This window comes from Pseudorca crassidens, chromosome 18, assembly GCF_039906515.1.
Source record: "Pseudorca crassidens isolate mPseCra1 chromosome 18, mPseCra1.hap1, whole genome shotgun sequence".
Taxonomy (NCBI): Eukaryota; Metazoa; Chordata; class Mammalia; order Artiodactyla; family Delphinidae; genus Pseudorca; species Pseudorca crassidens.
Genome location: NC_090313.1, coordinates 2,912,391 through 2,929,014, shown reverse-complemented (window position 1 = coordinate 2,929,014; position 16,624 = coordinate 2,912,391). Strand labels below are relative to the sequence as shown.

Here is a 16,624-nt window from a genome sequence, read left to right as displayed (position 1 = left end):
GGCCCGCAGCGGCGGCGCCCGGGGCTCGGCTCGCGGGTTCCCCAGGGGCGACTGCGGGCTCAGGGCAGGGAGGAGCCCCACATTTTGCCCGCTGCGATGGGGACAGGTGGTTACAGTAGCTCGTGGTGCAGGTGACAACACGTTTTCGACAGCCGTTTGTTGGGCAGGGGCGCTTTCTGACTCCTTGGTACTTGCCTTAGCTTTAACTCTGCCCTAGGGATTCTCGGGGGACGCGTATCCGGGTCTGGGTCAGCCGTCAGAACCCTAAGCAGGTGATCAGGCGGAGCCGGGAGAAAGAAAATGGGCCCCCAGTCCTCCAAGTGTCACTCCCTTTAGGTGGTTCTTACTCTGACAGTTGATGTTTAGGTTAGGGACATGTTAATCTATGTCTTGGGGCGTGGGTGTCATTTCCATGTTGCTTAGAATTTTGTCACTGTGCTAAATACAGTCTTTCAGTAGCAGCTCTCTGGAAATTTCTTTCTTTTTTTTTTTTTTTTTTTTTTTGCGGTACGCGCGGGCCTCTCACTGTCGTGGCCTCTCCCGTTGCGGAGCACAGGCTCCGGACGCGCAGGCTCAGCGGCCATGGCTCACGGGCCCAGCCGCTCCGCGGCCTGTGGGATCTTCCCGGACCGGGGCACGAACCCGTGTCCCCTGCATCGGCAGGTGGACTCTCAACCACTGCGCCACCAGGGAAGCCCTGGAAATTTCTTTTTCATCTTATGTTACCACGTGTGGTTTTTCTTAATCCTGGGATAGGACTTTAGATCAGAAATGTAGCTGCTTTTTTATTTGGAAATTACAGACTAATGTGGTTATAGTCAGTTGGGGGTTTAAATCTTGCCTTTTCTACCTGCGGCTTTACCACTCTCTGCCTTTGTTTCCTTATCTGAGTACTGAGATGAATTATACCAGGCTTCTAGGTAACAGTATATGAAAGCATCTGCAACAGAACCATTGTATCCTAAAAGAACCGTCTCTTAGGTTTCTTGGGAAATAAATGTAGAAGTCATCAGATCTGTGAGGAAGGCTATATGGAACGCTTATCTCTTGGTTGAAGTTTGATAAGAGTAAATTACTGTCTTTATGAATATGATTGGAAACACTAAGTTGGTAGCATTTGATGTCTGTGAGGAAATCATGTACAGATAAGTGAAAATGCTCAGAGGAGAGTCCACAGTGGAGATGGTGGCTGTTTAGGCGTGGGAGAGACATTGTTTCAGAAAGGTCTTTTCCTCTGCTGGATGGGCTTTGTCGTTTTATCATTGAGTTTCCCTGTTAGGCTGTGATAATAAATGCTTGTAGCAGTTTTTGCTTTTTTTGACCTTTGTTGAGGAATTTTATTATCCCCTTCAAACTATTGAGTTTAGTTTCTCATTAGACTAAATTTGAAACTCACTTTGCAAGAAGGTATTGTTTTAAAGAATGTTAAACGTAAAAAAAACCCAAACACCTCATCCTTAGTTTTCCAAAGGTTGCTGTTGAAATTTTATATAGCTACTATTTTTGTTAAATTGAGTTTATTTAAAGATGTTCTAGAAGAGACTTTGTTCACTAACACATCCTAAGTATCTAGAGCAGTGCTTGGCGTATAGTAGGTCTTCAGTTAATACTTGTGATTGCCTGATGACCTGGCAGTTGTAGTTGGTAGGAAAGGTTTCCTTTTATATAAAGAAGTCAAGTATGACTTACTTTGTGGTATTTAAATATCTCTTCCAGTAAATTTACAAACAGAGGCAAGTTTAGTTAACATTCTTTCAAGCTCAGTTATAAGTTAAACTTTAAAACTTTCAATTACAGAAGAGGTAACAATTTAAAAAAGCACATCAGGGCTTCCCTGGTGGTGCAGTGGTTGAGGGTCCGCCTGCCGATGCAGGGGACGCGGGTTCGTGCCGCGGTCTGGGAGGATCCCACATGCCGCGGAGCGGCTGGGCCCGTGAGCCATGGCCGCTGAGCCTGCGCGTCCGGAGCCTGTGCTCCGCGACGGGAGAGGCCACAGCAGTGAGAGGCCCGCGTACCGCAAAAAAAAAAAAAAAAAAAAAAAAAAGCACATCAGAAGGCTCATACATTTGTTAGTCACTCTGTACGGTATGGACTCAACTTGGGCTTCCAGACTTGTAATCTGTGATGTGAAGGGACAGGCTTGTTCACTGAAAGACAGCCTCACACATGGAACGCAGTGTGGCGGGTGGCTTCCCAGTGTTTTTAAAGAAAAATACATGGAAAGGGAGTGAGGAGGGAAGGACTTGGCTCTTTTGAAACACTTTGTAGCTCTACACACTTCATTTTCACAAAATGCTGGAAGACAAGAGACTGACAGGAAAGCTTTTGAAATTACAAACATGAAACTCAAGATTGATAGCTTGAATTCTAGATTAGCTTTTGTTCTATATAAGTGTCAAGGTAGGTTTTTCCAGGGGTTAGTTTAGACTGCATTGTGTTTGTAACAGACTGCCTGTCTTTGGTATATGTATTTTCTTGTCTACCACCATTATAAACTGTCTTAAGGGGCAGGGGACACGGGTTCAAGCCCTGGTCTGGGAAGACCCCACATACCACGGAGCAGCTAAGCCTGTGCGCCACAACTACTGAGCCTGTGCTCTAGAGTCTGTGCTCCGCAACAAGAGAAGCCACGGCAATGAGAAACCCATGCACTGGAAGAGTAGCCCCCACTTGCCGCAACTAGAGAAAGCCCGCGCACAGCAACAAAGACCCAATGCAGCCGAAAATAAATAAATAAATTTATTAAAAAAAAACTGTCTTCAGATTTCTTAAAGGAAGAGAGGAACTGACCGTCATAATTACTTTATCAGTTATTTTAACACATACACACCTTAACTCGCTGTGGAAAATCAAGTATTATTCCCCTAATGAGTTCTGATTATGAAAGGAGTTTTAATTTTAAAGGAGTATTGTACGATTTGCATTTATTGTTAAACTTTGAGAAGCAATTTAAGTTTTAAGTTGGAAAACATTTTTAAATTTGGAAAATTTAAAAAAACTTAAAAATTGGAAAACTGTGTTTAGGAAAACAGCACATATATCTTGGATGATCTTTTCATCTTTCATATAATGTTTGCTTCCTAGCAAGCATCTTGTTTGACTTTTTTGTTTCCTTAAATAGTATGGAATTTGATAAGAACTTAGGTTTTTTCTCATGTTCCTAATGGTGTAATAAGGATGTAAGATGACCCTGTTTAGAACTATTATGTCTTTTTTTTTTTTTTTAACTATTATGTCTTGATAAATAAAGTTGGAACTTTTCTAGAAAGTTAAGTTTACTGATACAAGGAGCCAGGCACCGTGATTGTCTCCAGCTTGGGAATATTGTGTTTGGAAACCCTCGTTTGCCTAGCACGTGTAGCAAGGACAGAACTTGTCCTGGACATGCAGGCAACGTCGTGTGTGAGAGAGAAGGTTGCTCATGCTGACCAGGTCCTGTCTTTGTGTAGTTTTCCAGAGTTTCCATCTGACCCCTGATATCAGTTCTCAATAGCACGCTGTTTTTGGTTATTTGTAACACTTTCTAAAGGACTTCCACGTGTTGTCTTAGTTTGCTCCTTCGTCTTTTGAGTTATTACAGTCCTTGTTTTACAGGAAGGAGACACAGCCTGACTCGTCAGTTCTCACTATTAACTGCCTGAACGTTAGCCACAGGGCTGCTGTTGGGCTTTTTAAGCAATACTGATGTGTGGACCCATCTCCAGAGGTTCAGCAGGTCCTGGGGAGTGGGGGTGGATGTGAGAGTCTCCATGCTGGCAGTAAGCAGAAAGGCCAGCCGGGGCTGTGCAACCCGCTGAGGGGACTGGGGGTGCGGAGCTGGGGCACGGAGCTGGTGTTTGGCCCTGAGTGAGGGGCTTTTCCACTGCTGCAGGCAGCCCTGCTTCTTGGACCCTTCCTGGAGAAGCAGGTGGTGTCCGGTTTGGGATGCAGCATTACTCACTTTATACTAATCTGTGTGGTTAGGTAAATCGTCAGCAGTTGCAAACTAATGTATGTCTGTAATGACCACAGGTAAGCCGGAACAGGCAGATCTATGTAAGGGAAATAATGCCGTAGTCGTTTATTAGTGCTTAAAACTGTGAAAGAAAACTGTTCCCTTGACCGTGAGACTGTCGAGGAGGAAACGCTCTGACTTTCGCTCTATGAGACTGTTTTGGTGGCGCTTTGGTGTTTGTTTTGCAGGGTGAGTGGTGGACTTGTTCACATCACAGATGTGAGTCTTTGCTGGCTCGGATGCCGTCTTATTTTTTACCTGTTTTTAACAACGTTATATCTGTTCGCTGAGTTATTACTTTCTTAGGCCTCTCCACCTGTATCACCATCAGTGGCAGTTGGCCACTTCACAGAGTAACTTTTCACCGAAAACCCAGTTTGTCTCACTTCCCGGGAATTGTGCACATGGTGCTGAGCAGCTGCGAGCAGGTCGTGCTGGGGCGGGCGCTGAACAGTCAGCTGGGCGTGCTCTCCCACTGCGATTTGGGCCTTCAGTAAAAGCGCCCTGTGTACTTGCAGGGCCTTGCTCACCTCCTGGTGGTTGGCCATGAATATCAGCTTTCTGCTTCGCAGGGCCGGTAAGCACATTGGCCTGAAGCCCGCTGGGTTTCTGTCCCACTCTGCCTCTTGCCAGCTCTACCACCTGGATAAGGGGCATCACCACGATGCAGGCCCTTCATATTTGTTGTAGGATTAAGTGAATTAGCATAAATGAATTAGCATATAGCACTTAGAACAGTGCCTCACGTGTTTTTGGTGCTAAATAGACAGTGGCTGTTACTGTTATCGTTTTCTTGTAGTTTGAACGACGTTGGTATGTATTTTTGAAAAACTTTACCCCATAATCCATATTCAGTTATACAGACTTCAGGAAATGGAGAAATGTAAGAAGAAAATAATTATATAATGATGCCATCTAGAGATAACCAATATGAAAATTAGTGTATATTTTTCAGTCTTTCCCCCGCTTTGCACATACGTAAATATGCTTTTAAAATATCCATGACATCATAGTATAAATGTTTTATAATGTGCTTTAACTTAACGTAGTGGCTGTTCTCTTGTGTTCAATATCTGTCGAGTTATCTTTAATGGCTTCTCCGTAGTTCGTGGTGCTAATCCCCACTTTTGGATGTAGAGGTTGTTTCTGAGTTTTCATTGTGGTAGACAGTGATCTGTGTGATGGCCATTTCTGTACAGAATCCTGCATCTTTGATTATCTCTGAAGGAGAAATTCCCTGGTAGGGCAGTGCATAGGTCAAAGGTAGGGGCTTTTAAACATTTAAAGCACGATTGCCCAATTGTCTCCAGAGACATTTTTATCCTTCTGCCTTGCCCGTAGCAGTGTGTGAGAGCACGCCTTTGCAGTCAGTCCTGTGACTGCCTGTATCAGTTGCTTCTCTTGCCCTCGGGAAAATGGAAGCCCCTTGGGGTAAACATTTTGGCTTTTCTTTCTTCTATCGTCTGCAGTGCCCGCATTTCTGCGTAAATGGTAAACAAAAGCAGATATGACGCAGTCAAGGTTTCCTCCATTGGACTCGCAAAGGAGGATGTGAAAGGAAAGCTGCTAGCCTAGGAAATCAAAGTTGAAAACTGTAGACGTTGGCAGAGCTCCTTCCAGCTTTCTGACAAGTAACCTCTGGCTGTTTCGGGGTCGCTCTATAAAGGGGGAACTCTGGCTGGAAGCACGGCTTGAGACTGTGTGCAGAGGTGCCGATTTCCCTCTGTGTGAGTGATGAAGTTTTCATTTTCTGTCTTTAAAGTCGGGAGAGAAGGGAAAGGTATTAGGCGGGCTCTCCAGTGTTGTAATCAGCTAGGCTGATGGGCTGATGAGTTAGGGAAAGAACTTATCTTTCTAAAACGTTCGTCTTCTTTGTGTATTTCCGACAGACAGATTCTTTTGTTAAACTTCTTTGTCCTCGTGCTCAATTCTCTTCTAGATTTTTAACAAGGTTATGATTGAGATTTTCTCCAAAAGAATATTTTAAAATACTATTGGAATAACTAAGCCATGCTCATGTGAAAACTTGAAACTTGTTGATGTAGGCTTCAGGATTAATTGAAACAAAGACAAAGGTATATAGTCCTTTCCCTGGGAATGAGATGCCCCACCCAGGTGTTACCTTCGACCTAGATTCAGGTAAAGTTGTTTGCTACAACTTTGTACTGAAGGTGTGTTTGAGGTCACACAGCAGTCTGTCATCTTAGCTGGTCACCTGTGCTCCTGACTCCATGGTGAGCTGGAAGTGGTAGGTAATGATGTAGTATTTATTGACCGACTCAATTCTTGAAGTCAGTTTATTCATGTTTTTGCCAGAACTTGCCGTTTAAAGAAGTTGAGACACAGTAAGTAATTAAAAAGTCATTTAGGAGATGAATAACTATTCTCTGAATATCTTGTAGGTACTTATAAGCAGAGAATGTCAAATTCTACTCTGATATTATGATTCTATTTAATTTTTCCTGGCAGACAGTGTCTGCGTTCACCCTCTGTGTTCCATTGTAGAGCCTGGCCAGCTGTCCTGTGGGCGAGTGGTTAGTCCCTTCTGCATCCAGGCTGCTTTCCACCGTGGAGAACTAGACTTCCCTTCAGGTCTTCGGGTGTCTCATTGTCTAGATCAGCACCACCCAATAGAAATATAATGTGAGCCACATTTGTTTTTTTAAAACTTCCTGGAAACTACATTAAAAAAAAAGTGAAAAGAAACATGAAGTTATTTTTAATAATACATTGTCTTTAACCCAGTGTACCTATAATGTTCTTGTTTCAACGTGTAGTTAACATTAAAATATTATTGACGTTACTTTGTCTTTTCACATTAAGTCTTTAAAATCTGGTGTGTGTTTCTCACACTCACAGCACCTCTCGCTCTGAATCAGCTACACTGGAAGCGCTCAGCAGCTCACAAGGCAGGCGGCCCCACGTTGGACCGCGCGAGTCTAGGTCACTGGAGAGGCTGGGGGTGGGCAGTCAGCTTGGAATTAAATGGGGTTAGCATTTGTCAGGTACAAAGTAGGTGCCTAGGCGTTTCATATGTGCTGGATCGTCTAATCCTCCCAGATGTCCTGCGGAGGAGGTGGTGCTTTCCCCATTTTGCAGCCGAGGAGGTGGAGACTTGAGGTGGTGAGGAGGTCTCGGGTCACAGCCCAGTGGGTGCGAACCAGCGTTTGCATTCTGCCGGGCACGCTGTGCCCGGGCTGGACTAGGTGAACTGAGGATCGCAGGGCAGTCCTCTTAGCCTGACTCCTAGCGGGGGTTCTCAGGGGAGCTTGGTTGGTGGCAGGGCTGGCCTCGTGGGCATGCCACCGAGTTGTCACGCGGAGCCCCGTGCTGGGTTTAATGCTCTGCTGTCCCCCTCTGACGAGCTCTGCAGTTTCAGTTTGCGCTGGGCTTCCCCTGGTGGCGGTGCTCTTAGAGGAGCCCGAGAGGTGGCGAGAATGAGCGGCGGCCCCTGAGTGCCCACTGCATCCTGGGCCCTGCCCCGTAGACGCGGGTCAGCTCGCTCAGTCTTCAAGCAGCTCTCTCAGGTTGGATCGTTCTGCCCGCGCTGTGACTAGGAAACCAAGGCGCTGGCTTGGTTTAGGGTGCCTGCCTACGTCCGCAGCTAGTGAAGGTGGAGCAGCCCGCCGTCCCGCTCATCAGAGGCCTCCTGAACAGTGACACCCCTTAAGAAGCTTCCCGAAGAGGTTCAGGAACAGAGCAAGGTGGAATTAAGAGTGAAATGGGAAAAGTGGAGGTGGCTCGGATATTTTAAGCTCCTGTCACTTGTCGTATCGATGAGGCTAAAGCCCCAGGCTGGTCCCAGGCAGGCTGGGTGAGCCCAGTGAGCTGTGTCCCTGACCCGGGCTGGAGGAGACGGAGGAGCGAGGCTGAGATGGGACGCGGCAGCTCGGCCCGCGTCCGTCCCCGCCGCGAGGGCACCTCCTCGTCTCGTGCACTGAGGTTCAGTGCAGCTTCCAAGGCAGCCGCCATTCCTCCCGCCTGTCAGTAGTAATGACAGGAAGCAGCACACGGACCTGGGGCTGCTTTTCCAAAGGGTCCTTTTGAGGACTGTTGACCACTGTTGGGTGGTGGAGGGTGGGAGGCAGGAGAACTGTGGAGTGAAAGCGGAGGACGGCTCTCTTGGAGGAATTGGAATCATGTCTCTTCACTTTGTGTCTGACTCTTCGGAGCCTCCAGGAAGGGGCTCGGCTAGAGGCTGGGTGTTGGGCTGGGCACGTGTCCGCGTCCTGCAAAGCCAGGGTTGCAGTCTTCAGTGAAGCTTCTCCCTCCTCATCCAGCCCACTGGCCTGGGAACCTCGAGGGCACTGTGAATACACAAGGGTCCCAGTGCTGGCACGCATAGGCACTCAGGTCAGATCTGTGTTGAATGCGTGAGACCAAGGATGAACAAGATGGACGGGACAGCAGTAAGGTTTAGTCCGTTAACGTTCACTTTATCCATGTGAACGATTGTGCCTCTACCCTTTTAGCTCATGTTGCAGGGTTCTGATGTGTCGTTCAGACGCTCTTCATGGGAATGGACTGTCCCTTGCAGGAAGGATGGTCTCAGCCGTGGCCAGCTGCCGAGGAGGTGCCAGCATACAGGGCAGGTGCGTTCAGGACGCTCTGTAGGGCTTTGAAGGTAGACACCCTGCTGGTCTCCGCTCTTGGGTCAGACCTCAGTTTGGATGTCCATGAATTGGGTTTGTATGAGGGCAGATCCCCAGAAGATGTCTGGAAACGTTCGGGGCAGATAAGGACCCGTAGCCCCTTTGGGACTCAGTTTCTTCTTCTGTAAAATGCGACTTTGAAAAGGATAATCTGTAGACCTTGGAATGGGTCTGTGTGATCATCTGAGAGGCAGAAGATGAGACACCGCGACATCTTTACTTCAGTTTATTGTGTTGATAATGGTTAGCTTGTCGCTTTCGAGGGGCATTTATTAGTAAAATTCTAGTTGTTGCATCTTTCCACAGCTGCTCGTTTTGTCAGAGCTCCCTCTTGGAGCTCCTTCACGCAAGGTGCTCATTTAAGACGGAGGCTACCTGGCTAATGCCCAGCCTGTGCCAAAGATGGTGCTTTAAAATGAGGTCGTGCTTAGCTGAGCAGTAGCTGCAGCATCGAGGCATGCCAGCGGGTCTGTTAGCTTCACCTTGTGACCTGAATTGAGCCTGAAGGCAGCTTCGGATCCTGTGGAGTCGTGTGTCGGTTACTCTGAGTCATTTGGAAGAGTATCTGGAGCAGCTCTTGTGTATCCCAGGGAGTGATATCCGGCTGCCAGTGCGGTTCTGGTTCTGAGGCTAGGAGCCCACCGCCCACTTCACTAAGCCGAGAGGGGAGAATTGATCCCGGAAGTGCTTTCTTTAGTACTGCAGGGTAGCAGATGCATCTCCTGACTTGTTTAAAACAAAAACGAAAAAACTTACATTTTTCTAAGATCGATAAGAGTACTTTCATTCCATTCACTATTGTTTGCATTGTTGCACTAAGTCTCCTATCAACTGGAATGAGAAAGGTGCCTCAGTTTCTGCCAAAGGGAGAACTGCGTTGAGAGTCTAGATCTCTTACAGAAGTTTTGGTTTCAGTGGGTTTATAGCTGCTCTGCGGTAAAATTGATCTCAGTTCTTGCATCTTATTTGTGAGACAGCTGGTGTCGTGTGTTGGTTTTCTGTAGCTGCCTAACAAATGACCCCAAATGTAGTGGCAGAAACACTGCCATTTCCTGCCTCTCAGCTCTGCAGTGAGGCCGGCGGTCCGGTGAGCTCGGCTGGGCTCTGTGCTCGGGGTCTCACAGGCCCTGGACGGGGTGTCAGCTGGGTGGGCTCTTGGTGGGAGCCTCGGGGGGGACATTTGTTTCCACGTGCCGAGGTGGCGTACAGGGCTGCGTTCTTGGTCCCCACCGTGTCCTCTGGCCGCACCGTGGAAGGCCGTGGGAGGGCCTGGAGCAGGGCGGGCAGCTGTGTGTTGGAGAAGCCCACGTGCCGCTCTGCCGTGTGCCCTTGTCCCTCTACACGCTCTTTCTCCTGTTGCAAACTGGTCACGGCCCAGTGGCCTTTGGGAAGCGACTCAGGTAGAGCAGCTGCTGTTGGACGCTGCGTTCTGCCTGCACATGGGGAGAGTCCTGAGCTGGTGCGACCGCCTGTTTCTCTGGCCGTAGGAAATTCTAGTCACTTGGGGTCCTGCCTTTTGACCTCATTCCCCTCTTTTACTTCCTATTTCCCACCTTTTTTAAGTCTAGTAAAACAGACTTCTTTGAATATCTTTTAGCTGTCACTTTTCTATTGACATTTTCATTTTAAAACAAATCAAGAAAACCCCCATTGGTCTCTCAGGAAGGGGACCCCTTTTCCTGACAGGCATTTCCCCGTTGGTCTCGCAGGAAGGCGCAGCCCCTTCCCCCGTTGCCCTAAAGCAGTTTGTGTCCCTGAGGAGTTCCCTTAAGTCCTGGGAACCAGCGAGCGGAGAGATTCCCAGTGAATAATTACAGAGCAAAACAAATCTCGAGGCCTTTCAGACCGTGTTTAGATGTGAAGATCTGCATTTTGTGTGTTTTAAAAAATGAACTTCCTAGCCAGAATATGCATTTCTGACCTAATTTGTCCCAAATTTTGGACCCAATTTATTTGGTGTGTAGTGGGTATTTTCCCTGGTAGTTTAGAGAAAGTGCCTGGTCCTTGAGCTGAGAAGGGAAGGGCCTCACTCCGACCGTTAGTACCTTCCACCATGCTCTGGGGTTAATGACGTGCGTGCACGTGCTCTTCAGGAAGACTAATAGGTAGATCGTGGTGCCCGCTTGGGCTGTAGACTGTGGAGCTTTTAAGGTAGTGATTCCAGCATCCCCTTGGAGAGTATCTGATTTAATTAGTTCGTGTTTAAAGCTGACCTGGCAGGCCCTTTAAATGACGGTTTGGTGACATCAGGAGCGGTCTGGCCGGGAGAGGGAGCCGTGTGTTTTCCCCAGGCTTGCCGAAGGGCCAAGGGGCCTGGCCAGCTGAGGAGACGGAGAGGGAAGTCTGCTTTCCTCCGGACTTCTTGTGGCAGAATCAGGCCAGCCTGGCTGTGGCGGGCATTTGAGGGAAGTTGGTGTGGCCACGATTGAAGTGACGGGGGCCTGTCAGGTCGCTGGTTTGAGTCCTTGTTCCGTGAGACCTTTACAGGAAAACTGTGGATGGTGAGTGGAGTCTTCGCTGTCTACTTAAAAGTGAAGCCAGAGTGGCGAGGGGATGCGAGAGAGAGCCTCATAATCTGCCCCCCACCCCCTTTTTTTTTTTTTTTTTTTTTTTTTTTTTTGCGGTACGCGGGCCTCTCACTGTTGTGGCCTCTCCCGTTGCGGAGCACAGGCTCCGGACGCGCAGGCTCAGCGGCCATGGCTCACGGGCCCAGCCCCTCCGCGGCACGTGGGATCTTCCCGGACCGGGGCACGAACCCGCGTCCCCTGCACCGGCAGGCGGACTCTCAGCCACTGCGCCACCCGGGAAGCCCTGCCCCCCTTTTCTTTATTTTGAGAGGTTTAAAACTAGCAGAAAGGCAAGAAGACTAGTGTAAGTGCCCTGTGCCTTCACTCCATCGTTGTGCAGACATTGCTGCACTGACCATTTAACCGTGTGCACGCATCGTGCCGCTGGCCTCTTCGTGCTCTCAGCACGTGCATTTGTACAACGGGGACCTCCTCCTGTGCAACCATGTCCTGCTGGCACAGCCCCGACACTGTACCCTGTTCCAGGGATGCTGTCTCAGACGTGGTCCCAGTGGTCTCCAGGTGACCTTTGTGGCTTTTCTTTAAACACAGACACCAAACAGAGGTCTTGTGTTGCATTCAGTTTGTCGTGTCTCGTTGGTCTCTGTAGTTTCCAGAACGGTTCCTCCACCGTTATCCTTGATGACTTGCACGTTTTTGAAGAATCTGGGATTGTTATCATGTAGGCTGCCCCACAGTCTGGACAGGATCTGATTCAGGTCAAACGTTTTAGGCAGGAATTCTGCACAGGTGCTGTTCTGTGTTCCGGTGGGTCGTATCAGACCTACGATGTTGACGTGCTCTGTGCTGCCGGCGCTGAGTTCCATCACTTGGCTAAGGTGACGTCCACCAGGTCTCTCCGTGGTGAAGGTGCCCTTTCCCTTTGTACTAGCCATGCAGTCTGTGGGGTGGGGCCCCAGAGCCCTTTGCCTGGGGCTCCTTCCTCTCGGGGTTGCCCGATGGGGACTTGTGGCACGAGGCTGCCTCTGGGACCTCAAGCTCTGGTCAGGAAGGGACATTTGAGGGAGGTGTTGGGATCTGAGCTAGAAAGTTGTGTATATTTTGGCATGTGGGAGAGGAGAAAATGTTACCTCTGCTTTCCAGAATCTGAAGACCGGTACTGTTTGTAAACTTAGCTATTCACTTCTGAGCTCCGCATACCTGTGTACAAACTTCCCATACTTTTGTAGATACTGTAGTTTTTACAAATGGAAGGTTTGTGGCAACCATCCGTGGAGCAAGTCTGTTGGTGCTGTTTTTCCGACAGCATTAGCTCACTTCACGCTCACTTCATATCTGTGTCGCATTTGGGTAGTTCTCAACGTATTTCATACTTTTCCATTATTATATTTGTTATGGTGATCTGTGATTAGTGATCTTTGTTACTATTGTAATTGTTTGGGGTTGTCACAAACCACACCCACATAAGACGGCAGAACTTAATAAATGTTGTGTGTGTTCTCACCACCCCACCAACCAGCCGTTCCCTCTCCTCCAGCCTCCCTGTCCCGAGGCACAACAATATTGAAATTAGGCCAGTTCATAACCCTACAGTGGCCTCTTGAGTGTTCAAGTGAAAGGAAGAGTTGCACGTCTCTCACTTTAATTCAAAAGCTAGACATGATTAAGCTTAGGAAGCGGTGTCAAAAGCTGAGATAGGCTAAAAGCTAGGCCTCTTGCACCAAACAGTTAGCCAAGTTGTAAAATGCGAAGGAAAAGTTCTTGAGGGAAATTAAAAGTGCTACTCCAGTGAACACACAAATAAGAAAGCAAAACAGCCTTATTGGTAATATGGAGAAAATTGTAGTGAGCCGGATAGAAGACGAAACCAGCCACAACGTTCCCTTATGCCAAAGCCTAATCTAGAGCAACTCCCTCTCTTTAATTCTATGAAGGCTGAGAGAGGTGAAGCTACGGAAGAAAAGTTTGAAGCTGGCAGAGGTTGTTGCTTCATGAGGTTGAAGGAGAGAAGCCATCACCCTAACATAAAAGTACAAGGTCAAGCAGCAAGTGCTGATATGGAAGCTGCAGCAAGTTATCCAGAAGATCTAGCTAAGATAATCAGTGAAGGCGGCTACACTACACAGCAGATTTTTAATGTAGATGAAACAGCCTTCTATTGGAACAAGATGCTATCTAGGACTCTCATAGCTAGAGATGAGAAGTCAGTACCTGGCTTCAAAGGTCAGACTGCCTCTTTCATTAGGGGCTAATGCAGCAGGTGACATTAAGTTGAAGCCAGTGCTCATTTACTATTCTGAAAATCCTAGGGCCCTTAAGAATTATGCTAAAGTACTCTGCCTGCGCTCTGTAAATGGGACAACAAAGCCTGAATGACAGTACGTTTGTGTATAACATGGTTTACTGAATATTTTAAGCCTACTCTTGAGACCTACTGCTCAGAAAGATTCCTTTCAAAATGTTACTGCTCATTGACAATGTACCTGGTCACCCAAGAGCGCTGATGGAGATATACAATGAGATTAATGTTGTTTCCATGTTGCTAACACTATATCCTTTCTGCAGCCCATGGATCAAGGAGGAATTCCAACTTTTAAGTCTTATTATTTAAAGAGTGCATTTTGTAAGGCTACAGCTGCCACGGATGGTGATTCCTCTGATGGATCAGTGCAGAGTCAGTTGAAAACCTTCTGGAAAGGATTTACCGTTCCGGATGCCATTAAGAACATTTGTGATTCATAGGAAATGGTCAAAATACCAACATTAACAGAGTTTGGAAGAAGTTGATTCCAACCCTCATGGATGACTTCAAGGGGTTCAAGACCTCAGTAGAGGAAGGAACTGTAGATGTGGTGGAAACAGCAAGAGAACTAGAACTAGAAGTGGAGCCTGAAGGTGGGACTGAATTGCTGCCACCTTACAATAAAACGTTAACGGACGAGGAGCTGCTTCTTATGGATGAGCAGAGGAAGTGGTTTCCTGAGATGGAATCTGCTCCTGGTGAAGAGGCTGTGAAGGTGGTTGAAATGACACCAAAGGATTTAGAATATGATGTAAACTTAGTTGATACAGCAGCGGCAGGGTGTGTGAGGACTGACTGCGATTTTGAAACAAGTTCCACTGTGAGTAAAATGGTATCAGACAGCACCGCATCCTGCAGAGAAATCGTGAAAGGAAGAGTCCGTCGACGTGGCAGACTCCATTGTTGTCTTATTTTAAGAAATTGCAGCAGCCGCCCCAGCCTTCAGCGACCACGAACCACCCTGAAAAGTCAGCAGCCATCAGTGTCGAGGCCAGACCCTCCACCAGCAAAAGACTATGACTAGCTGAAGGCTCAGATGATGGTTGGCATTTTTTAGCTATAAAGTATTTTAAAATTAAGACATGCACCTTTTTTTCTTAGACATAATGCTGTTGCACACTCAACAGACTGCAGTATAAACATAACTTATTTGCTCTGGGAAACCAAAAATTCATGGGACTCTATTGTGATATTCGCTTTATCGCAGTGGTCTGGAACCGAACCTGCAATATCTCCAAGGTGTGCCTGTCAAGGCCTTTCAAGCCGCATAGCAGCTTGCTGACTGGCTCCTAAGCACCGAAGCAGCCACAAGGCAGTGTTGCCAGGTAGCTGCAGTGAGCCCCGGTACACAGAGGAGAAATGAGATGTGGGGAGGTGAGGGAATATGCCTGATCTCTAATAGTCACTAAGGGGCAGAGTTGGTACTTGAATCCAGGTTTACAGAGATTCCAGAACTTATACATTTAGAACTAAAGGTCAGCTGGGAGAAGGGGACAGCGGCCCTCCAGTTGGTGGAAGCTCCGTTAAGAGGGAAGACGGTGGGCACCTGGGCATTTGATCTTCTCTAGGGAACCATTGAATGTAGTGTCTATAATTCATGCAATTTGAATTTGTAATGAATGTGTTACTGTAGCTATAAATGATCTGCACCGTGCAACTGAAGAGGGACTTTACTTAAGATTTAGGGGTTTAGTTGCAGAATGTTAATTTTCTGCATATCCCTCCATCATTTTGGGTGTGATACGTAACTCAGTTAAAGCCATTCAGTGTAATGAAAGATTTATAACTGGAGAATAAAGAAATTAGAACCCATGGCTCACCAGCAGCTTTATTTAAAGCCTGAATAAATCCTACCCTTGTTGCATTTGTTAGCCGCTTATCTCTTACTTAGTGGTGAATTTATTAAAAATTCAGACTGCACAGCAGCTGTCTGGGTTTTGTGTGTGCACTGGCTGTGATGCACTCTCCATTGAGGGTCGTGGTCAGGAATTCGAAGCACATCAGTCAAACGGCGGTGTTCGGAGGGCCGGGAAGGGCAAGGCAGCTCAGGGGATGGGGCGCCTGTATAGGGAGAGTCTCATGTTGGTCCAGCTTCAGATTTGACACCTCTCTGCCAAGAGAAGACCTGGAAACTTCCCTTCCCGTTTTCCATCATCTTGTTGGAATCTTACTTTAGAACCGGCCCTGGGAGAGGAGAGTGTGAATTCTTATGCGACTGGAGCGTTCCTAGGATGACTGGTACACAGCTCAGATAGGATGAGGTGGTGGATCCTTCAACCAGAGCATTTATTGGCTGAATGTGTTATAGGAGACTGAAGAGTAAGTTTCTATTTCATTGTGAGTGTAGAACAGGGACGTGTTTTTCCAGGTGCCGTTAGCCTGCACAGGATTTATGAGGACATTCCCCGAGCCTTGTTCTGAGGAGACACAGAGGCACAACATGTGTCTGCCAGACGCATCGTGGAGCGTCGTGTGGCTCATGAAATGAATCTATGTAACTGGGCTACAGGGCAGTGACTGTAAGTCCTGCAGGAGGGACGGTGACATGGGGTTGGGATTTAGAGAGAGAAGGAGACCCTCCAGTTGGCCAGGTTGGGTACCCCTGGGTGGGTGGGGCCTGCCGCTGCTTCCTGCTTCCTCCAGGCTTCTCAAGTTGATTTGTGGAGTTGAACCAACAAAACGTCCTAAAATTGGTGAACTGTCCTAAAGAGAAATTACAGGGGAATTGTGGCGTTCCGGGTCCTAACTGCTTGGGGGTATGTGATAACCTTGAACTTTGATGGGAAAATTTTAGCGTTCTCTTGGAGATCATAATAGGCTTGGAAGGGAGTGCTCAGACTAGATAGACAAGTGCCCAAATGTTTGAGAAAACTTTTTATTAAGAGAAATTGGGCCCAGCACTGGGGACTCAAATATAGCCCTATAAGGTGGAATTAAGACCAGTAAGTGGCGAAGAATTCTGGGGAGACAGCGTGCCAGTGGCCACGTTGTCCTCATATTAGCATTGTGTTTGTGCTGGCAAGCTTTAGTAAACAGTACTTATTTTGAAATCAGTGCACGATGTACACGTGCTGGAAACAGGAAGTTAAATAGAGAAAGGCAGAGAGAGATGTAGCATTTTACTGCATTTAGGTAGAAGTACTGGCGC

General features: G+C 47.5%; 1 protein-coding gene and 1 long non-coding RNA gene across 8 annotated transcripts in view; both read left to right on the top strand.

Annotated features, from left to right (window-relative positions):
- The window catches only part of ARHGEF7 (Rho guanine nucleotide exchange factor 7), a 127,295-nt gene that overhangs the window by 28,353 nt on the left and 82,318 nt on the right, over positions 1-16,624 (top strand). The gene's annotated exons all lie outside the window — the stretch shown is intronic.
- Positions 12-6,797, top strand: LOC137210954 (uncharacterized). The gene is made up of 2 exons (XR_010936818.1): positions 12-5,721; positions 6,500-6,797. It is a non-coding gene; the product is annotated as an uncharacterized lncRNA (long non-coding RNA).